Genomic DNA, 22,251 nt, shown 5'->3' with positions numbered 1-22,251 from the left:
ATCGGTATTTACCGATTCGGTAATGAGGCATACCTTCCCATTGATTCCTATGGGCCTCCAGGCCCATAGGAATCAATGGGACGGTATGCCTCATTACCGAATCGGTAAATACGATTCATAATTACCGAATTTTTCCGATTCGGTAAACTTTACCGATTCATTACCTACATCACATTTACCGATTCATAAATACCGAATCGGTAAAATTCGGTATTTATGAATCGGTAAATGTGAGGCTACCTACATATGGCCCATAGTCTCTCGAGGAGTCGAAATTGCACATCAATTGTTTAGAGATGCTTGCAGGTTCCTTTGCAATCAGAAGCCTTGCAAAGAACAAGGTATGTTGCTCTATCCTCCTTCGCATGGACAATGTTTCTGCCGTACATTACATCAACCATCTAGGTGGCACCCGGACCAAACCCCTGGCGGAGTTAGCGAAGTGCCTCTGGGATTACTGTCTCCTCCACAGGATATCGGTCAAAGCGGAATATCTTCCAGTCAATCTCAATTCCATAGCAGACTGGCACTCTTTTTACCTATGAGATTCCAGCGATTGGAGGCTTCTTCCATCCGTTTTTCAATCTCTTTTTAAAAAATGGGGCCCTTTACACATTGATCTCTTTGCTTCCCGCCTCAATTCCCAACTTCCTCGTTTTTTCAGTTGGCGGCCGGATTCTTTGGCTCTCGCCACAGACGCCTTCCTCCAAATTTGGTCCTCTCATCTCAATTATGCGTTGCCCCCTTTTGTCATAATCAACAGAGTTCTAGCATAGACCAGACGTCAATTTGCCTCCCCGGTTCTTGTGGTCACTTTCTGGCAGTCCCAGATCTGGTTTCCCTCCCTTCTGGAGATGACGGTGGATTTTCCGATCCTTCAACAATATTCTCTTGGATCCCGCGGGTCAACCTCATCCTCTAATTCTGGACAATTCCTTGGTCCTGTCCGCATTGAAGGTCTCGGGTCAAACTTCTCTGACCTCCTCATTTCGCAAGAGGCTTCTCTCTTCATTAGCAGGGCTTGGGCCCCAGGAACAACTAAGGCCTATAGGTCAGCATGGTCGTTATGGGCAAGCTGGTGTTTGGGAAAATGCATCGATCCCTTTTCAGCACCTTTAAATTACATTGTCAATTTTTTGGCTTCTGAAGCCAGTTCAGGTAAGTCTTACAGGACAGTTAACTTGTATCGTTCAGCAATTTCCCTCAAACACTGTCCTATTGGTGGTAAACCGGTGGGCAAGTACCCACTGATTTGCCGTCTCCTGCGAGGTGTAAAGTTTTCTAAACTACCTTTACCTAAATATTCTCAGCTATGGGATGTGAATTTGGTTCTCAAACTGTTTTCTAGTTGGCCTGATAATGCTGTTCTTTCCTTGAAAATGCTTCCAGCTAAACTTACTATGCTTTTGTGCCTGGTTTCTATCAAACGTGTTTCTGATGTCAAGGCTCTGGATGTTTCTTCTCGTCAATTCACTCCTTCTGCTGTATTGTTCCATGTTAATAGATGTACAAAATCAAATTTGAATACTGTTTTTTTATCCTTATTTTCCTGATCATCCTAAATTGTGTGTAGGTCAATGCCTTAAGATTTATGAACAAAGAACTTTTGATATCAAAATGTCCACCAATTCCCAACTTCTCATCTCTTTTCGTAAACCCCATAACCCTGTTTCTGCTGCCACCTTAGCCCGTTGGGTTCGGTGGGTGATGTCCCTAGCTGGTATTGATGTTTCGGCTTTTGGGGCCCACTCTACCAGAGGAGCCATGGCATCCAAAGCTTTTTGGGCAGGCTCCAGGTTGAAGGACATCCTGAGATCGGCTGATTGGTCCAATGACAATGTATTTCGTTTGTTTTATTGCAAACCTGTCATCTCTGCAGCTTCTCTAGTTGTTAAAATGCTTTAAACAAGCATAATAGGAGCCTCCAGGCTTGTCATAAAATGTAGATTTTCCTAGTTAAATTATGTCAGAAAATCTTAATTTTATTAAAGACACAGAGGCGAGTATTATCCCACCACAACACTTCTTAACATGTGTTTTTTCTCCCTCCCTACAGTGGCTGCAGCTTTACCTCTCGCGTCTTCCTGATGGGACTCTGCTTCCTTCAAAGGAGTCAGCTTGGACTTTCACTGCTTCTTCTGACCTCGTAGATCGCTCATCCCTCACTCCTGCTTCCAAGACGACCTTCCTGGACTTCAGTCAGGACCTTTTTACTTGGACTTTGGCCTTATGTATTAAGATTTTCTGACATACTTTACTAGGAAAATCTACATTTTGGTATACGGTGGGGGTGAAATTGTCCTGCTCAGGTTTATCTCCCTGCAAACATCTTCTGTCGCATATGCAGAAATAGTGTGTGTAGAGTTGACCAATCATGTGTAATTCCTGGCCATAGCCATCTTGGATTCAGCCATGTGGACCAGGATGGTTCATGGGGGCATCAGTGTCTTCAGAGTTAGGGGAGTAGATCAGGAGTCAGAATAATCATGATAATGGGATTAGTGGATTTGGGGGTTTCTGCCCTAATTCCTGTATGTTTTGCCCAGTCTTTCACCTCTCAGCAGTTGAAGTCTCCAATTGAAACACCTCATCTCATACTCCCAAATCCCAATAACTCCCATTACTGGCCCCATAGGGATTACAGAGTCCTCAGAATGAGTACCTTGGACTGCTTACATCTTGAAAGAGATAGGGTCAGTCACCATTATGACCCGGTAGTATGGTTTGCGCAGTGTGGTTTCCGCAGCGATAAAATACATCTTTGTGGTTTAACATTAACCAATTTATAGCTCAGCTTCCATATGAGCTAATAATGCACAAGTGGTATAAGTTGACCCTTCTCCTGCCTGTAAAAAAACACTTATCTGTGGAATGCGTGTATTTGGTTGTCATTGCAAGAGAAATGCTGTACAGATGGTCCTTTGAACATGGTATATAGGACTTTTTCAGGAAATGGGTGCACTCCCCACTCCCGTGCCAAAGGTAAAAAATTTGGGAGTACAGTTTGATGAAAAACTCTCCTTTGTAGGTCTTGCCAATGCCATCACTTCGTCATGTTTCTTTACTCTGAATTTCCTTAGGAAGGTTTTTCCTTTTGTCCCTCTCGACCTACGTAAAGCAGTCTTTTCTAAAATTGACTACCGCAATGGACTCTTTCTGATTGACCACAAGAAAGCTCTGGACAAACTACAAATTGTCCAGAATGCGGCCACGAGGTTGCTTTTAGGGATCCTAAAATATCAATCGGTGTCCAGGTCTCTCCCCTTACTCCACTGGCTTGCGGTTAAAAAAACAGGGTTATGTTCAAATCCCAGTGCATAGCTTTTAAGGCCCTCCATGTTGAGGGTCCAGTCTCTATTAAGCAACTCTTCCATCGTTACATCCCTGCCAGAAACTTAAGATCTGCCTCCCAGGCTAATTTGGGGGCATATTATCAAGAAGCGGCGTTAAAATTATCGCCGCTTTAGCGGCAGAAAACTGCCGCTAATGCGGCGATAATGGGCTTTAAAATATGCCCTTGAGAATTCCCATAAAAGCCCATGTTCTGGTGTCAACATGGGCTTCTATTGGAATTCTCTGCGGCACATTATCAATCCCTGCCAGAAACTTAAGATCTGCCTCCCAGGCTAATTTGGGGGCATATTATCAAGAAACGGCGTTAAAATTATCGCCGCATTAGCGGCAGAAAACTGCCGCCAATGCGGCGATAATGGGCTTTAAAATATGCCCTTGAGAATTCCCATAAAAGCCCATGTTCTGGTGTCAACATGGGCTTCTATTGGAATTCTCTGCGGCACATTATCAATCCCTGCCAGAAACTTAAGATCTGCCTCCCAGGCTAATTTGGGGGCATGTTATCAAGAAACGGCGTTAAAATTATCGCCGCTTTAGCGGCAGAAAACTGCCGCTAAAGCGGCGATAATGGGCTTTAAAATATGCCCTTGAGAATTCCCATAAAAGCCCATGTTCTCGTGTCAACATGGGCTTCTATTGGAATTCTCTGCGGCACATTATCAAGCCCATTATCGCCGCTTTAGCTGCAGTTTTCTGCCGCTAAAGCGGCGATAATTTTAACGCCGTGCTTGATAATATGCCCCTGAGTTTTTCCCAAGTTTAAAAGAGTTACCTGGGGAGGCAAGAGCTTCGCTGTGGCCACTGCCAAACTCTGGAATACGATGGCGCTAGCACTTAAAAACTCAAAAAGTCTGTTCACATTTCGTAAAGCTCTTAAAACTTGGCTATTTAACTATTAGCTTAGCATCCCTTTCTACTTTTCTTGTGTTCCACTGATGTCTGGTGTTTTCTTTCACTCTGGTCCGCCCTTTTCTTGGAAGTCAGCGCCTAGACACCTGCGGGTAGTAGTACGCTTTAGAAATCATAATTTCATTTCACTTTATACAAAACCTGCTTGTGGAGAGCATTGAAAAAATTGAGACATTAAAATGTGATACATCACTTACAAAGAAATTCTCAGTGATCATTTTTTGTTTTATCCAAGTGATATCAGCTGTGAGGACAAAGGCTGTCAGGAAACTTCACATTCGGATGAGTTTTTTTAAGTGCCATTTTTAGGAGTCAAAGTAATATAGGATGTGTAAGATTCCAGACATGGGTGGATTTCAATATCACTGCTGGGGACAGGGACCGTATATCCAAAACAAGTTGGATTTTCAAGAGGTTGACAAACGGAGCGAAGTCAGATCTGTGGCTATTATGAAATGGACATTAATCACCAAAATCAGAAATATAACCTTCAGGGCAGTATGAGGTAGGTGCAAAGATTTAAACCTAGTCTGAGAATATACATTTAGGTAATCCATACCAACCTCTATTAACTCTAAACAGGAGGAAATGTTGAACCAGTCAAGAAGACTGGCTTGCCTACCTGAGTTATTTAATGCAGGCAGATAGTCATTATGCAAGTATTTAACAAATGAGCCATCTGCAGAGTAGGATCAACATGTGAGTTGTAATAACTAACTGAGCTGTAGCCAACGTAGAACAGAGCACCGGATACCAAACAGTTTGTCGCCTATCAGGGTCTATGAAGAAAGTGAGCAATTTTTACTCGCTGATAGCCAGTGCATGAGCCCATGAGCAGTCACAGTTATTTTTTGCACTTCAGGGCTCACATTAGACAGCTGAGCTATGCATGTCTGAAATCAAGCCTATAGGGGTGCCATATCCTGATGCTGACTTTTTCACCAAATTGCCAACACAATAGATTCAACGAAGAACTTGTCTAACTCTAATCTGTAATATTTGTCTAGAGCCCATCTATCTAATTTGCAACCAGTTCATAATAGTTGCCAGAGCATGTGGCCAGCTCATACATACCTTTAATCATGATGAAATGGTGGATGAACTAACGCTAGAGAAGCCCTATGTAGTGATTGGGGGGAGTACTAGCCCTAGCAGACTGACCGGGAACCTGAGGCAGTGTTTTAAACTACAGCCCGCTGTTTGCCGGCTGTATGAAACAGGACTATATATAGCATTGGTAGCGTCAACTGCCTTCTGGCCTGTATGAGAAAGGCTCTCAGTGGCCATCAGAAATCTTTCTACAAGACCTTTCAGGGTGAACTTTCAGGAGTTGTGGTGTCTCAGGCTCAGAATTCCCACACTTTCTTTAAGTGAGCTAATTAAGGAAAGATTGTGTTGTGGATATGCGTATGGCTTGCTAGTGTGTACCAGCTCCTATAGTAGATCAAGCACTTGTCATTTGTATCCTCCCTGTGCCTGAGAGGACCAAGCAGACAAATAAAAATTATATTTTGTGGACGTATCTTGGACTGCTATGGCTGTGGTCATAGGACGGTGCAGTCAGTCATGCCTCAAGGGATGGGCTGGAAGAAAGACAGCATCATCGCAAGCAGCACTAAAAACCTCACGTAGGGCGTGAGAGACATCTACAGATTGAGCTGGAATCCAACATGTCCTTCCTCTGTAGTAAACATGGTCGGAACTTGGAGCCATACTCAAAGTCTGGAGAACACACCACAACTCTACAATAGTAAAACACATTAGTTGGGAATGTGAGATTCTGTTTTCCAGCACACTCTTGCGGACAGTCTAGGCTGCCATTTGGTTTGTTTTATCTATATAGGAACCACCCATGCATTATTTTAAATGTGCACCCCAAACGAAGAATCGCTTGTTAGTAGTCACAATTCCAAAGCTTCCTCTTAGCGTGTGTAGGGAGCACCAGGGGCCTGATCTAGGGGACGGCAGTAAAGGAACTTATGCCACAGAAACTGCAGGAGACTCATCGCTCCTCCTCTGCATTCACATGCAGTTTTCAGGGCTCACATTGGTTGTAGCAGTCTGTCCATGCAGTCATGTCACAGAAGTGATGGAAAAGATCCACCTGAGAAACGGGAAACTCAAAATTAGGCAGACCGTTTTCCACCAGGTTGGCGCTTTTAGTAATTGTGTTGCAATTAATGCCATAAACGCAGTAATATGTTCTTTTCCAAGAACTCTGCTCCAATAACTAATGCCCGTCTCTCAGTAAAGTTTTACATCTGTCTTCAAGAGTCCTCTTCTCTGGCAGACTTCCTGAAAGCCCTGCAGCAGAACTATGCTGGTATATGTAATGTTCTGTTGTGGTTTGTTTTGTTCTGTTATATTATGTAACGTCATGTGCACCTGTCTACCGCTTACTACTATTTTGCTGTTTTCTGACACTTGCCCAATTTTGGTGCACTTTGTGTTTCAGGGAACTCTATGACTGGATTCAAAGTGGCCTTTTCACACTGTATTGGTTGTGTTTCGTATTCTAAGTGATGGATTACATTACATGGTAGCTGGCTAGATCCTGTTATGGATCGGTGTGGGGCATTACATACATGGATACATGTGCAAAAGGACATTGCGTAGAAGTGTTCAACTAGAGGCTGCCTAACCAATTCTGCTCTAATTATTCCCTATTAAAACAACTCCTGTCATTTGTACTTCATTCACTATGAGAAAACAAAGAAATACCAAAGATGGTCGTCTGACACAATAATGTGGCTGTTTAGGCACAAGTTACCGAATCGCAAATAGGGCTTTGTACATCACAAAAAGCCTTTCTGCAGTCGGGGCGTTTCCAAACGCAAAAATGCTTCATACATCTAGCCCCAAATTGTATTTTGCATTTTGTACACTTGAAAAAAAATGTGGACGTAAACAGACCGATTTGCAAAATCGGGCCTTTTCCGACCGCCAAAAATGCTTTGTACATCATCGGTCTCTATATTACTTAGGCCTTCGACCTGTTGTGTGCTCCTTTGAATAACAGTTGTGTCCGCTTCTGAGGCAGGAAGATTTACACCCGCTTAGTTTAGGTTACTTTGAGTATTTATAGAGTCCTCATACCCCTGAGGGTCTCTTAATGAGTGCAAAGTGCTTAAAACGACCAGGTGAATTCGTTGCTGTTAAGTACTGTATAAATAAATGGACACATGCACGTGCCTCCGAGTCCCTATGAGACCCCGGTGCCTCATGCACCTAGTTAGCAGTGGGCGCATGCCCTTCACTTGACCCAGTGACCGCCCTCTCACCTTTGTGTTGATAGAGAGGCTGCCTTGAAAGGCTAACAACTCGTACAGTTTATGCTTCATGCGTCACCATTTGTTTCCCGTTCACTAACGCTCCGTCTCATTCTACGGGGCGCCAGGTGACATTGCAATGAGGGCGCGTGCGTCCGCTGCACTGCACGCTGCACTTGTTCTTCAAACAAAGGGACGACTTCCGTATCAATCCGCGCCAACGGTTTCTTGGCTAGGAGACAGTTCAGCCTTTACTACGAATTAAATATGTCACCCTAGCCAGGGCGCATTATTAGAACAGTGCTTGGCAAATCTGGCGGCTGCACCACTAATAGCTGAATCATGAATGTAAGCTCTCATATTAAATGTTGCTCAAGATAATCAGTTCTCAGAGCTCATTTTTATTAGTTCAACAAAACTTGTAGTTGTATAGGACGCCGCCCTAAGTGCATAAGTGAAGGTATGCAGTTTAGCAAATCACAATATTTCTTTCTTAACTATTACTATGCTTAATATTGACACATAGTTACGCAGCAATGTTTAACACATGAGGTGCCACTAAGACAGAAGATCATGGACCCTCAGAGAGTGAAAATGGCCTACCAGGCCCATCTGGTCCGGCTAAAAGCCTGCCTTCTTAATCCTCTGGATTCTTAAAGCCTTATCTACGAATTTGCAATGTAAGTTTTTTTTTTTTTGTCAAATTTCTTTTTATTGAGATTTATAGCACAATAAGTTGCAATACAATCCAGTCATACAAAAAACATAAGAAGTCATCTAGAAGGCATAGCAATGTGCAGCGTTCCCCTATGTCTCATGGAAGCAATTGAAGGTTTTTTTTATTTCAAAGTGTTTTATTGAGTTTTTCATACCGGTAAAATCGCTTTTCTGCAACAGGGTACAAGTCAATCTTGGTTATAGCTCTTTGGTTACAGGTAGGGGATGTACATGTTAGCCTGCACCCCATTCTGATGTCTTGTTAGCAGATTAGGGACAGCTGAAAGAGAAGGAGAGAGTAGAGAAGAGAGGGAGAAGGTAGCTACAAGAAAACTACTTTCGCAATGGCCTAATCGGGGCTCGTTTTTTTTTTTTGATTTGCGGGCAGCTGCCCCCCGCCCCCCCCCACAAGGGATCTCACGGGGGTTCATAGGGGTCCAGATACTCGTCCAGCAGTTTCCACATCCCCCTAGAAGCTGGTCTCCAGGATGAGTTTTGTAATGCAATGCTTTCGGTGCCCCTGAGGTATGTCACCCAATTGAGCCAGCCCTTGAAAGATGTCTTTGCTGTATCTTTCCAGTTGGATAGGGCCATTTTCACTGCCGAGGTCAGGTTTTGATTACCAAACAAATGGTAAATAGATGAACTATGGATGAGGCTGGAGCATGCCTGGCAGGTGCACTGCCGAAAGCTCCAAACTCGGACCAGGAAGCCCACAACTGGAGCTCTGACTAGACTCAAAAGGATCCTCTTCACATTCTCCGGGGGTGGGGCCATCAGATTACGTAATGCTACTGCCTGGGAGTTTACCAATTCTATCCTCTTTACATTTTGCGGGGGTGGGGGCATCAGATTGCATTATGCTACTGCCTGGCAGTTTACCAATTCTATCCTTACACGAAACACGGACTGACCTAGAGCCCAGACTTCACAAGTGCTTTGGGAAAGACTATTCCACATTTATTTGTTAACTCTTAGCAACATCTGCACGTGTTGCATAAACAGATGCATGCATTGTTGTACCATTACCTCACAGCATAATCCTGACAGCCCATCACACTAGCATTACTGCACTGGCCATGCTACCTATAGTTTCTGAGATGAATTATTCATGGGCTCTTCTGAACCCTTAGAGACGGGGTCACTGACCCTGGACTGACTCAGAGCAGGTTAACATTACCTGCTGCCAGGCAAAAAGGTCATGTTACATATTAACTCACTTGTCACGTAAAGGCTTGGAGGTGTGCAGTGAAGGGAAGAAGTATTGAGTAGCCAGGCTCATAACTGGCCACATGAGGCCACTGGTCAGTTAGGAAGTTGGTAGAATTTCCTATCAGTCAATCCACCTGTCCAAAGCTGGTGGGGCTGGGACCACAGAAGAGTAGAGTTGAACAAGTGCCCCATCCCACCCAGTAAGAATCTTGCACAAATCTATGGTACAGTCACTAGTTGTTTTTAGTACATCTTGAACACTGCTGGTTACGAGACAATACAAACTGGATCTACTCCGTCCACAAGATCACAACAGGCTCTCTTAAGTGCGTCTCATTAATACTTGTGCAAGAAAGTGAAGATGGGCTGGAAAGACACTTTTTCATTATAAGTTGCATGCAAAAGTGTAGAATTGTACATCTTTCCTACAGAGATGTCAAGCAGCAGAGCCTCTGACTTGCCTTCTGCTACCCCTTGCAATGCATCTGCTATCCATAGTTTCAGGGGTAATGCATACAGAGGCAGTAATAGAAAGAAAGAATGGCTTTAAGAGCTGCATTCACTCCCTGTAGTCTCCCCTTTGCCTTTCCCAGGCCTCTCAGCTGCAAACAGGAGGATGATGATGGGGAAAGGGTGGTACGATGGGTGAACTTTGTGATAGTCCTATAGGTGAAAGGATGTGTGATATCACTTCTTCAGGCATTTTGATACACCCTACCAAAGAGCCCAAATAGACTTAAACCGGCCTGGGTTGCTTTTGTTACGGTTCAGAGGGGATCTGGCCTGGCAGTGCAGGCTGGACTCACCCTCTTTGAGCAGGACCAAGGCTGATTTACATGTGGCTGGTCCTTTCTGAAGTGGTATGGTGGGCAACAAAACATCCAGTTGGCTGGAATGCAGCTCCTAATAATTACCAGTGGTTGAGATTAATTCAAGCATTCCACTCATAATATTTTTGCTCTCCTTGGCATTTTGTCAAGTTGTAGCTATGCTTGACAACAGCCTAGTTGTGAGAGAACCATATGGTCACAAGTCTACCTATGACACTAGCCTAAATTTGAATGATACTTCTCTTACCTTTGTGAACTTTGAGGGGCACTGGACTACCAGTCACTTCGCCATGGCCGGTCCCAAGCCTGGCATTTAGGAGGAGGGTTATGCGTGGGGGCTAGGTAACCCACCCTGTAAAAAAAAAAAACTAGCTACGGAAACATCAACCAAAAGACATCCTGGCCTTAGGGAGAGAGGAATCTTTTTCATGGAGATCTATGATGCCTTGTGGTGAAGCCAGTGAGCCCTGGGAGTCACAAAGCCGATACACCTGCTTTCAATCTAGAAAAGGAGTGTGAGGACCATGCATGAGACAGGCAAGACACCCCAAGTGGCAGCAGAGATGAAAAACTAAAACCTTGCCCCGCTTGGCATCATTGAGACCAGGAATGCATTCAGAAAGCAGTGCTGATGATATCACCAGCAGCCAACAGAGTTCTGATTGGATAGGAAGTTCACAGTCCCAGAATCATCACAGCGACCTTCCACACATAGAACAAGCATTTGCAATGCAATAGGTCTCGCATTTACGATAGTTTGAGCTATTGGCATTGTAATTGACAATGCATTTTATTTATGTGTTGTTTTTGAAACAGATAAATAAAAGGCATTGTCATTTACAATGCCAATAGCTTAAACTCTTGTAAATGCAAGACCTTTATCATTGCAAATGCTTTTTTCGCCGTGCTATAAATTATTTTTAAATGCGTTAGGAAAGAGCAAGTCCGACAAAGCTATTTGAGAAAAAAGTGCTTGAAGGCTGTAATTAAAGCCTACCAAGTAACAACACGCGTAACAGGGGGTATCATCATGAAAGGTTACAAAATGAGACAAGGTGGTACTAAGGAGAGACGGCTAAGCCTATTGACCAATGAACAGCCACAGTTTACAGTGGACAATTACACAGGCCAATGAAAAATATGACCAGAGAGTGGGTGGAGCTTCAAGTCCCTACCGTTATTAGACTTATCTCCTGTATTTGACACCTTAAAAGAATCAGATTTTTGCTCCACAAAGAGGACCTCCAAGTATGTATGTAATCTCCCGGGTGCCTTCAGGCGGCAGGGATAATGTAATCAGCACGGGTTTGCACTACAACTGGGTGCACAGCCGGGGCGCGCGCACTAGCAGCACTTAAAAAGTCTGGCAGGAAAAGTTTTTCTGGGTCATACACTTTCTCCCTCGCCCTGAGGGGAACCCAGACTCGCCAACAAAGTCATGCACGACAACTAAGACCAATCCAAACCAAACCAAACCTGTGAAACACATTTTGAGGAACCAAACAAAAGTACAAAAACATGTTAAAAGTAAAACTAAGACGAATCGTTGCCTTCAAAGTTTTCACTGAATGTTTCCATCACATTTCATAGGACGACATTGATTTGAAAACACAGTTCATGGCATTTTGTAACGTACAGTGAATGCATGCGTTTTGGTGTGGAACGCTTTTGTTTTGGTAAGTGTAGGTATGATTTGAGCTCCCTGTCACGCTTGCTGTGCCGCAATGGCAGGTCAGGATGCTCTCGGAAATAACTTCTGTGACGTATGTACACATCACTGTGTAAAATGCTATATGTGGCTGTTGGACCTATGTCCTAGGGGTAGCTTGGCTCAGGTCAACAGGCTTACATCTCCACTTGGCCCCTCATGCTTGCATCCTACCCAGCCCGCAATCTTGCGCAGCACCACTCAAAAGAAAGGACACTACACCGATCAAATTTTAAAGTTTACTAGAATTCTTCCACTTTCCTTCTTTTACGGGAATTCTCAGTTCCACATGACAGAAATAAACATTACATTTGCATTTAAAATGACAATACTATTCCAACGATACATTTCATAACGCAGTCTCTTAAACACCCTCCGAGCTTCTCCTCCCGCCTCGAATCTGGAGACCTAGTTACATTTCTACAGGGCGTGCTTCAAACCACATTTCAAAAGAGCATTTAGTCCCATCTAAACATTCGATCTGAGGGTTCCCCTCACAGCTATACCTCCTGACTCTTATACTGCCAATCCTACTCAATCTATGCCTTTTAGGCGCTACGTTGGACATTCACTGCTGCTGGCAATTCATTGGTTAATTCTAGACGGTCTACAGAACTCTGCTTACTTCCTAACAAACAAGCCATTACATTTTTTAACATTGTATTCGAACTCAGGCTGTCACTGAATGGGAGACTGCTCTTCCTCAACACCGTGCGGGAGGACTGTATTCCCCGGTTGTCAGTCTCGTGTTAAATTAAGTCACTTTCCCCGTACTATTTGCCTAGAGCTCGTGTTCCCCAGTGACTGATCCTAAGGGATACCAGGACAACACCTGCCCGCTGCGGCGTACTCTCTGGTGCCCTCCGGGGACTCTCTTCCCCCCCACCTTCTCCTTCTAGTGCCCCGCTTACTGTGTGATCGCGGTGGTCGTCCAACGAGCAGTAGCGCTTAACCCGGAACTGAAGGGTCCTGTTACAGGGTGACTGAACTCACAGCACCAGATGGGGAAATCTTGACATAGGGTCGGAGGGCGTCACACTAGACACCCCCACCGAAGCGCCTCTCCCAACGCTTACCCTTCGAGAGGGTGTCCTCCGTTGTCGCTGGCCTTCCCTTGATGCTCTCCACAGCTACGGGCCTCACTTCCCGGCGGACTTGGCCAGCCGGCCGGGCCCCGGTTTGATTCGGACTCCGTTGCGGGATGCGCCCGCTGCCTCCAGAAACAGCGTGTCTTACGGGGCGCGGCCTTCCTTGGCTACCGGCAGCAGAGAGGGGCGGCGCTACAGCCCCTCTCACGTGATATGAGGATGCCGGCCTCCAAGCCTGTCGCGTCCCTCTCTTCCCTCAGGCGATTCTCCTCACCCGGGCAACGGCGTCGCCCGCTCACCCGCTCCTTACAGGGAGCCTCTCCACAAGCTCTCGTCAGCAGCGAGCCACCTCCAGAGGACGACAGGAGCCCTCCGATCTCTGGGTGGCGGCGGTGATCGTTTCAGGTAGGGTCTCGTGGAGAGAAATAGGGGGGGGGCCAAATTAAGGGTGCCAGTCATTCTTCGGTGCAGCTGGTTTGGAGTCCAGAACCCTCTTATTTCCTGGGGGTGGACATCGCCCCTTCAGCTGGGGATGAGGGAAGGGGGGTCGATCACAGACTGATCCTGGACCTCTTTCAAGGAGTCTGGCCACCGGTGAACCCCAAGATAACGCTGTCCACCAGATCTCCGACTGCGTTCAGGGCCCGGTCGCAAGGTTAGGGGTGATGTCACCAGGATTGGAAATCTGTGCAGGCCCTTAAACCTGTCCGTTCCCTTTCAAGCACAACCACCTCCTCACACAGGCGCCTTACTCCTGTTTTCCACGCAGTCCACTCTATCCTAAAATGGCTGCCCTCCTGCCACCTCTATTTATTACCTTGGGCCTGACTTGCCAGAGGGGCCCAGAAGGTTCCGGCACCTCTCATGGCAGTCATGGCCCAGGTGCTGAGGTGACAGTTGGTGCCACCATTTTGTGAATGTCACCTTCTTCATCTATTTTCCTCAGTGGAGCACCTTGCGCCTTTCCCTCAGGTGGTGAGGATGAGGCGCCCAGAACCTCTATATCAGCACCCAAAAAGTTTGGTAGACAGAAAAAATGAGAAGGGGGAAAGGGACAAAAAAAAAAAAAAAAATGAGGAGGGAACTGCCAAAGGGCTGACAGGTCTAACAGTGGCGAAGTAAATGCAAACAAAACAACACAAAATCAGCTCAGCTGTTTGAAGTGAGCATGAGAGCAGCCTGATCAATTAGTAGCCTAAAAATAGAGTTCGAGTCTGATCAAGGTTCACGCATCTATTCATCCTACCGAGGTCGGAAAATAAGTACCAGTTTTTGTGGGTGGCAACTACTGTGCCACCGTAAATCACACAGACACCTATGACAAGGTATGAAGTGCTACAGAACTAAAAGCAGGACTACATTACCCAGTATGCACCTCCACAAATATGACTAGATGATCTCTTCACGCCTGCAAGGGGACATCTTGGGATCACAAATGCATTACAAATGTTATGAACGTTCTCGGGTCCAAACAGGTATCATTCAGGTCTGCTGGGTCTTCTGGAATTTGTCCCCTAGCTCCCAGCGCTCTCCCCTCCCCCTTCCTTTCTCACCGGCTGCACACAAAAACTCACCAGCATCCCCATCACATTGGTCCAGAGCCTGGAAATGCCATTGGACATGTCCACTTCTCCTGCGGCTCTGGACAGGCCGCCTGGTCCTCCTCCTCCATGGCTGCTCCCCCACCTCAGCAGTGCTTCAGCCCGGCAGTGTCAACAACCCTTTGCCCCTGGCAGTACCTAGGGGTGCAGCGTTTTTTAAATACTTTTCCGCGGTCCCGGGGCAGCTTCACCATGCTCTTCAATCCCTGCTTAATCCACCTCAAAGGGGAGCCGCTGAATTGTCCCTTCGGACAGTGGGTACTGGCAGGTCGGGTCCAGTTCTTTCATTGCGAACCCCCCCGGGGTCTCCAGATTCCTGCCGCCTGTCGAGCGCAGGACGGTGGAGTTGACATTCCTTCGAAAACTTTTCATAGCTAAATGAGGCAGCTACAGGCACACTCCAGCTGAAGCCTGGACTGCACCACAGAGGGGCGCACCAAGGGAGTCTGTAATGTTGAACACATGAGTCATTCTACTGGAAGGCTTTGCAGAACGCAATACCCCCGACAAAATATATATTTCAAAACAGTCAGGTTTGCACAAGAAGTGCTGGCAAGATGAAAGTTAAAAGGTAGCAAGAAGCACAGAGGAACACTTAGAAACTCCCCTTTCTCCTGAATGGACTCTCCCGACTTCACATGACTGCTCACACTGTCTGCCCACCAGCTAAGGCCTTCAGCAACAAAAGGTGCTGTGATGTTGATGTCGGTCAGGCTCTACGCGCAAGCAAACGATCCAGTCCGGGTGGGCGGGGCCTAAAGGAGACAGGGCAGTTACCAAAAAGCCTCACTTTCAATCGGAGGCCAGCGTTTACCATAAAGGATGACGCCAGCCAATAGAAAGGATGGGCGGAGCTCCCACTCCACTTCCGAAATCGGCTCGATTACAATAGATCTCGCAGAGCGAGCAGCACATGCGCTGCAACTCTAGGCGAGACCTAAAAACAGGATCAACATGAATATTATCCAGTGCTATGTACCTGCAAATAATAGCAAAGAAGAGGAAAAATAACAGTTTTACAACAGACTCCTGTCCATGCTGGAGAAATGCCCTGAGAGAGACATCACAATACTGATGGGGGACGTCAATGCCAAGATTGGAAGTGACAACACCGGATACAAAGAAGTCATGGGCAACCATGGCCTTGGCAATATGAACGAGAATGGTGAAAAGCTTGCAGATCTCTGTGCCCGGAGCAGTCCGGCGATAGGCGGCAGTGTACTCCCACACAAAATACACAAAGCAGCAGGGGTGCCACCAGATGATTCAGCAGAGAATAACATTGTCCATGTCTTCATTGCCAAGAAGTTCCTGCAGGATGTGAGAGCGATGAGAGGAGCAGACGTGGTGTCAGACCATCACATTGTCATGGCCAGGCTGAGGCTAAAGTTGAAGAAAGCATGTATGGAACCAACTAACCGACGGCAGCGAAATTACACCACCCCTCTCAAATATGTGCAGAAAACGAAGTGAATACTCAGTCACCCTCAGCAACAAGTTTCAAGTCTTTCAAGAACTAGAGAACGAGAGAGAGACAGAAGAAAATCAGTGGGAGAAGATCAAAGAAACAGTGACATCAACCTGCCAGGGTGTACTGAGTCCCAAGAAACACCAGCATAAAGAATGGATCCCCACGAGACTCTCTGCAAAATCCAAGATAGAAAGGAAAAGAAATCTGCAGTCAACACCAGCCGAGCAAGAGCAGAAAAAAGCAAAAACTCAGGGTGACTACACCGAAACCAACAAGGAAGCAAAGAGAAGCTTAAGAGTAGACAAGCGAAGATTCATCAATGGTATTTTCACAGAAGCCCAGAAAGCAGCAAACTATGGAAACTTGAAAGAACTCTACGACATAATGAGGAAAATCTCTGGCAGTTACAGCAAGACAGAAAGACCTGTTTAAGGCAAAGCTAAGGAAGATAATCATGGGTAACGAATGCCAACAATGAAGATGGGTGGAGCAGTTTGAAGATCTGCTGAACCAGCCCGTGTCGCAGTCTCCACCAGACATACAGCCAGCTGACAGGTACTTGCCAATTGACTGCAGCAGGCCAACCAATGAATAAATACAACAAGCCATCAAAAATCTGAGAAATGGGAAGGCAGCAGGACCTGACAACATTCCTGCAGAGGCACTGAAGGTAGACATTGAAATACCAGTACAAGGATCTGGGAAGAGGAAAAGGTACCATCAGAATGGAAGGAGAGATATCTCATCAAGATCCCCAAGAAAGGTAACCTGAAAGGTAACCTGAGCAACTGTGCAAACTACAGAGGGATAACTTTTCATTCAACTCCAGGCAAAGTATTCAACAGAGCCATCCTGAACAGAATGAAGGAACAAGTCAATGCTCAGTTGCAAGACCAGCAAGCTGGCTTCTGCAAAGATAGATCCTGCACTGACCAGACTGCAACACTGCGTATCATCATTGAGCAGTTGATGGAATGGAACTCTCCCCTCTATGTCAACTTCATCGACTATGAGAAGGCATTTGACAGTGTGGACAGAGAGACCCTTTGGAAACTCCTCCGCCACTGCGGTGGGCCAGATAAACTTGTAAGAATCATCAGGAACTCTTACGAGGAAATGATGGAATGACCTGCAAGATAGCCCATGGAGGACAACTCATGAAACATTACAAGTGATGACTGGAGTCCGCCAGGGTTGTTTGCTCTTGCCTTTTCTTTTCCTGCTTGCCAAAGACTGTATCATGAAGACATCCACAGCAGGGAGAAGAAACAAGATCCAGTGGACACCTTGGATGCAGCTCAATGACCTGGACTTTGCAGACGACCTGGCCCTCCTTTCTCATACCCATCAGCAGATGCAAGAAAAGACCGACAGTGTTTCAGCCACATCAGCACAACTTGACCTTAACAGCCACAGGGGAAAAAACAAGATCCTGCAGACTAACATGGCCAGCACCACTGCAGTCACTCTTGAGGGTGATGCACTGAATGAGGTTGAGGCCTTTACCTAAATGGGCAGTGTCACAGATGAGGAGGGCGGCACAGACGCTGACGTCAAGGCAAAAATCAGCAAAGCAAGGGCTATCTTCATTTAGCTAAATAAGATCTGGAGCTCCAAGGACCTAAAGGGGCAGACTAAGATCAGGCTTTTTAACAAAAGTGTCAAATAGGTTCTTCTGTATGGAGCAAAAACTTGAGAGGACCACAGTGACTACCACCAACGAAGTCCAGCCCTTCATCAACACCTGTCTGAGGAAAATCTTCCAAATCCGCTGGCGAAACACCATCAGCAAAAACATCCTATGGCAGCAGACTTTCCGACTCTCTGCCGATGAAGAAATCATGATAAAATGCGGGGGCAGGATAGGCAACACCCTCCGCAAGCCTTCGTCAAATATCACCAGGCAAGCCCTGACCTGGAAGCCTCAAGGGAAAAGGATAAGAGGAAGGCCAAGAAACACCTGGCATGAGTCCTCAAGACTGACTGCAAGGAGATGGGGTACACCTGGAGTCAGATTGAAAGAAAAGCCCAAGACAGAGATGGCTGGAGTGTCCTGGTTGATGGGCTATACCCCAAAAAAGGTAGTAGGCATAGGTTAGCAAGTAAGGACTACCAGAGAACTCACTTGAAATCCATTTAATCGGCCTTAGAAGGCCAAATGTCTCTCCGGCACAGTGTTCTGAATCACGGGCCATCTTCCATGTTCCAGAACGATGTCACTATTGAGTAGTGATGGCTGGGAAGAAAGGCCCACATACTCTTCGTTGTTTTAGGCTGACATGTTAAGTTTTGAAGCACATTTTTTTCAAAGTGACATCTGACCCATATTAAAGAAGGATCATGCACTGCACAGAAAAGAAAGGGGTGTTTGTCCATATTATCAACAATCATTGGTGATGTGCAACACCTACAAGGTTAGACAATTATGCTGGTTTGTGGACTTACTCCAGAGGCCTGACATGTGTCCATGGTTGTGTAATCATTTGTGGAGCCCTAGGTGAAGCGACATTTTATCATCCCATCTCATGGCAATAACAGAAAGTCACATCTAATGCTTGCAGTGTCAATCTTGCGACACCTGTTCGTTGGATGCCTGATTAGCACTGCTTTCCCTTTCCCACATACCCAGCCCTGCAGGGGGATCCTAGCCATCACGTTAAGCCTCCACTAGCCTCGGTGCCAGGTGATTGCAGGGATAATACAGGGGTGTGGTGGTGATGGTAGGTTTGGAGAGGTCGCAAGTCTGAGACACAGCTTGCTACCCCACGATCTTGGAAATCTGTTCACCTAACGTTCTGAAGGCCTCAGAGGGCTTTGTTGCTCAGCAGCTGCATTTTCAGCTAATAGTTTTGTCTATAGTGCAAAGCCCAAAGGGCAAGAGCCAGTGTAATAAAAGTGTGCATTTCCACCTGCACTGTCGTATACTGAGCTCTAAAAGACAGCTCAACCACCCACTCAATGATAAGACAACGAACGTGGAGAGCAAAGAGCATGTTCACAGTATTACAGAAGGCACACTCGCGCATACGCACATGCATACACACACATAGCATGAACAGCAGACCTTTTCCTCAAGTAGGATATCATAACAGGCTCATAAGGAGGGCACCATCTGTGCTGCCGGTAACGTGAATATATTTAGTGAGCAGAACTCTACAACATTTCATGCTTCTGACTTTCAAGTCATGTCTCATAAGCCTGGAAGAGGACTTCATCCAGAAATTATGTCTGCTTTATGACTCCACCTCAGCCAGAGTGCACTACTGTGGGTTTCTGTCTGAAGGACTACATGTGGGAGGGATGTGTCATCCACCAGGGGTGCCCTGTTTCCCAGATTATCATCCTCTTGGCGAATGGGCTGTTATTAGCCATGGTTCGCCAGTCACAAGAGGCACATGGAATTCTCACAGAAGCCTACTCTATGCAGAAGACATCCTGCTTCTGTTGTCTCACCCCTTGATAGTGGCAGCTATGTCCATCATCAAAGACTTCACACTGCTGTCGGGTTGTAGGATCAACTGGACAAAGAGCATGGCCCTACCGATTACTATAACCACCACTGTCGAGAGAATCTATGTCAATACTATGACTTGGGTGCTGAGTGGGCTCCACAGTCTGGGCATCTGGGTCAATAGGGGCCTTAAATGCGTAGTGGAGGATAACCTCTTTCCCATCTTAGGGTGCACCGGAGAGGATTTTCTGAAATGGTCTTACCTTCATTTGTCCCTCTTGGGGAGAATACAAACGGTAAGAATGACCACGGCCCCCCTCTTCCACTACAATTTTAGTATGCTGCCCCTCCAGGTGCCTAAAACTCTGCTAGCACGAATCAAAGCTGACATAGGGTCATACATTTTGAGGGGGTGCAAGCCTAGCATCTGATCTTCTCGACTCTGGGCCAACACAGCAGCTGGTGGGCTTAGGCTTCCTCATCTTACCGCCTACAGTCTGGCCTTCACCCTCTCCCAGGTCACAGCCCACCTGCACTTTGACAGAGGGACCCTGCTTTCACAGCACCTAGAAATCTGCCTCTTCTCTGGGGACGGCAATCCTACCCAGTATCTCTCTGTCAAGGACCTGAACGTGGCCTCCAATCCAATATTGGCTGCGATGATGTGAGCTGGCGAGAGGCACAAGGGTTGTTGGGAGTACTCCCCTTCCTTCACCAAAAGGCCCCCTCTGGCACAACTCAGCCCTCTGCTTTGACGGGCACCCACTCCATTGGGTGACCAGGAAAAACCGTGGCATACAATGTTTCAAAGACATTCTCACAGCTGGCGAACTTAAACCCATTGCCAAATATAAACAGAATTTGTGCTTTGCCCGGAGGACCTCTGTCTGGTGTTACTGTGATCTGTCTCACTGCCTTAGCGCGACATGTGCTCCCCCCCCAATCATTGGATCTGCCTCTATCAAAATATACTCCAATACCTCGAGGACTTCAGTCATTACAAAGGCTGAGTGTCTGGGTTCTACGCAGTACTTATTAAACGGCAACACTCCCCTTCATCCCTTTCGGCTACTAGACTCTGCTGGCAGCCTCTCCTGGGAAAAGCGTACTCCCCTGAAGGCTGGGCATCGCTTCTTTTAGATCACAATAGGGCTGTATGAGAATCCCGGGTAAAATGTCTTTACTTCTAAATCTTGCAAGACTGGTATTGGACTCCGTGGAAACCCCACATAGTGCATTCTGTGCTGCACGATATGTGCTGGCGAGGCTATACAGCCCGCGTCCTGTGGACCTGCCCAGACATTGCCCGCACTAGACACTTTTTTGGATTCACTTACGGCAGCATAGTACTCTCCAGATTTCCCCCTCGCTCTACCTAGGCCTCCTCTACAACTTCTTGAATCTCTTCAAAAGGACTTCCCATGACAATAGATGGCTCGCCACCTCGCTTGCCACAGCTAAACTTTCTATACACTGCCACTCGCAACAGCCCACTCTTTTCCCACCCCGGACAGAATGGCTCCTTGAACTGTATCGAGTAGCAGGATATGAGAAAGTCACTTACAAGATGAATGACGAATCACATATTTTTAAAGCCATATGGGGCCCCTTTACGGCAGCAATGGCGACACTTTCCACCTGATTCCTTAATGGGCGTGAGATACTTCGTATTAGGACTAAGACCTGACCCTACAGTTATGCAGACTCAGAGATACCCCGCTGTTTCATGCGTCACTACTGATGTTCCGAGGTGGCCATTTCCTGACATGCTGCTCCGCCAATTTCCAATTCCTTCCTACCATGTCCACACCACCACTCTGTTCTTCCCCGAAGTGCCCCTTTCGTTTATCAGAGTGGTAAAACATACAGAACATAGACCTTCTATGGACAGAGAGTCTGAGCACTACAGATTGCGGCAGCGTGGACACTGCCTTCTGGAAGCGGTATGTTCTGCTTCTTGGACTTTCTGCCATGTTAACAGGACCTAAAGGACACTGCACGTTCCAGTACTTATCTGTACCCACTGTGTTCCAAGCCGTGAGGGTGGGGGGGGACTATTTTGTATCAAAGTGGCATGCTAATGTTAAAGTGTCAATAAAGAAATGGTACCAAAAAAGTTACAAAAATTCCATTACCTCGCCTGCTACTTTAGTCACATTACTTTAGGCATATATGTTGCTTCAAGTCCCTCGCTGAACTTTATTACAAAGGTCAAATGGTTCTCAGCTGTGAAATAGGTAGTTTAAACAGTAAAGAATGAAGAATATATAACAATGAGTTGAAGTAAGCTTTATTAAAGAGACATTCAGGAGATGGGCAATAGTAAATAGCATCTCTACATTTGAGGAGTCGCATATACTGGGTAATGACCCCCAGAGAACAATTCAATATGGACATTTCAGCCGACACTGAAAATGTGAAGGTCCAGGCCCTCAGCTGAGGAAGGGAGTGGGAGCGACACTAACAAAGTATTTCACTGGCCAACCTAGGAAGGGTACCAGCCCATCCGTCTACACAGAGACCCTCTCGGACTAGAATGAAGGCCCATCTCACTAAGGCCTGTACATGTGTATTATATCATCAGCACTGATTGGTAGCCCCCCTTATACAATTGGGGCCTTTCCCCTTTCACTCTCCCGGG

General features: G+C 46.3%; 1 protein-coding gene and 1 pseudogene across 1 annotated transcript in view; one reads left to right on the top strand and one right to left on the bottom strand.

The window, feature by feature from the left end:
- The window catches only part of LOC146860873 (uncharacterized), a 33,610-nt pseudogene extending 15,311 nt beyond the window's left edge, over positions 1 to 18,299 (top strand).
- EPS8L2 (EPS8 signaling adaptor L2) overlaps positions 1 to 22,251 on the bottom strand; it is a 353,890-nt gene that overhangs the window by 234,897 nt on the left and 96,742 nt on the right. The window lies entirely within an intron of this gene.

Source organism: Triturus cristatus, chromosome 3_1 (assembly GCF_964204655.1).
Source record: "Triturus cristatus chromosome 3_1, aTriCri1.1, whole genome shotgun sequence".
Classification (NCBI taxonomy): Eukaryota; Metazoa; Chordata; class Amphibia; order Caudata; family Salamandridae; genus Triturus; species Triturus cristatus.
Note: the sequence above shows the minus strand (reverse complement) of the source record. Positions and strands in the feature narration are given on the sequence as shown.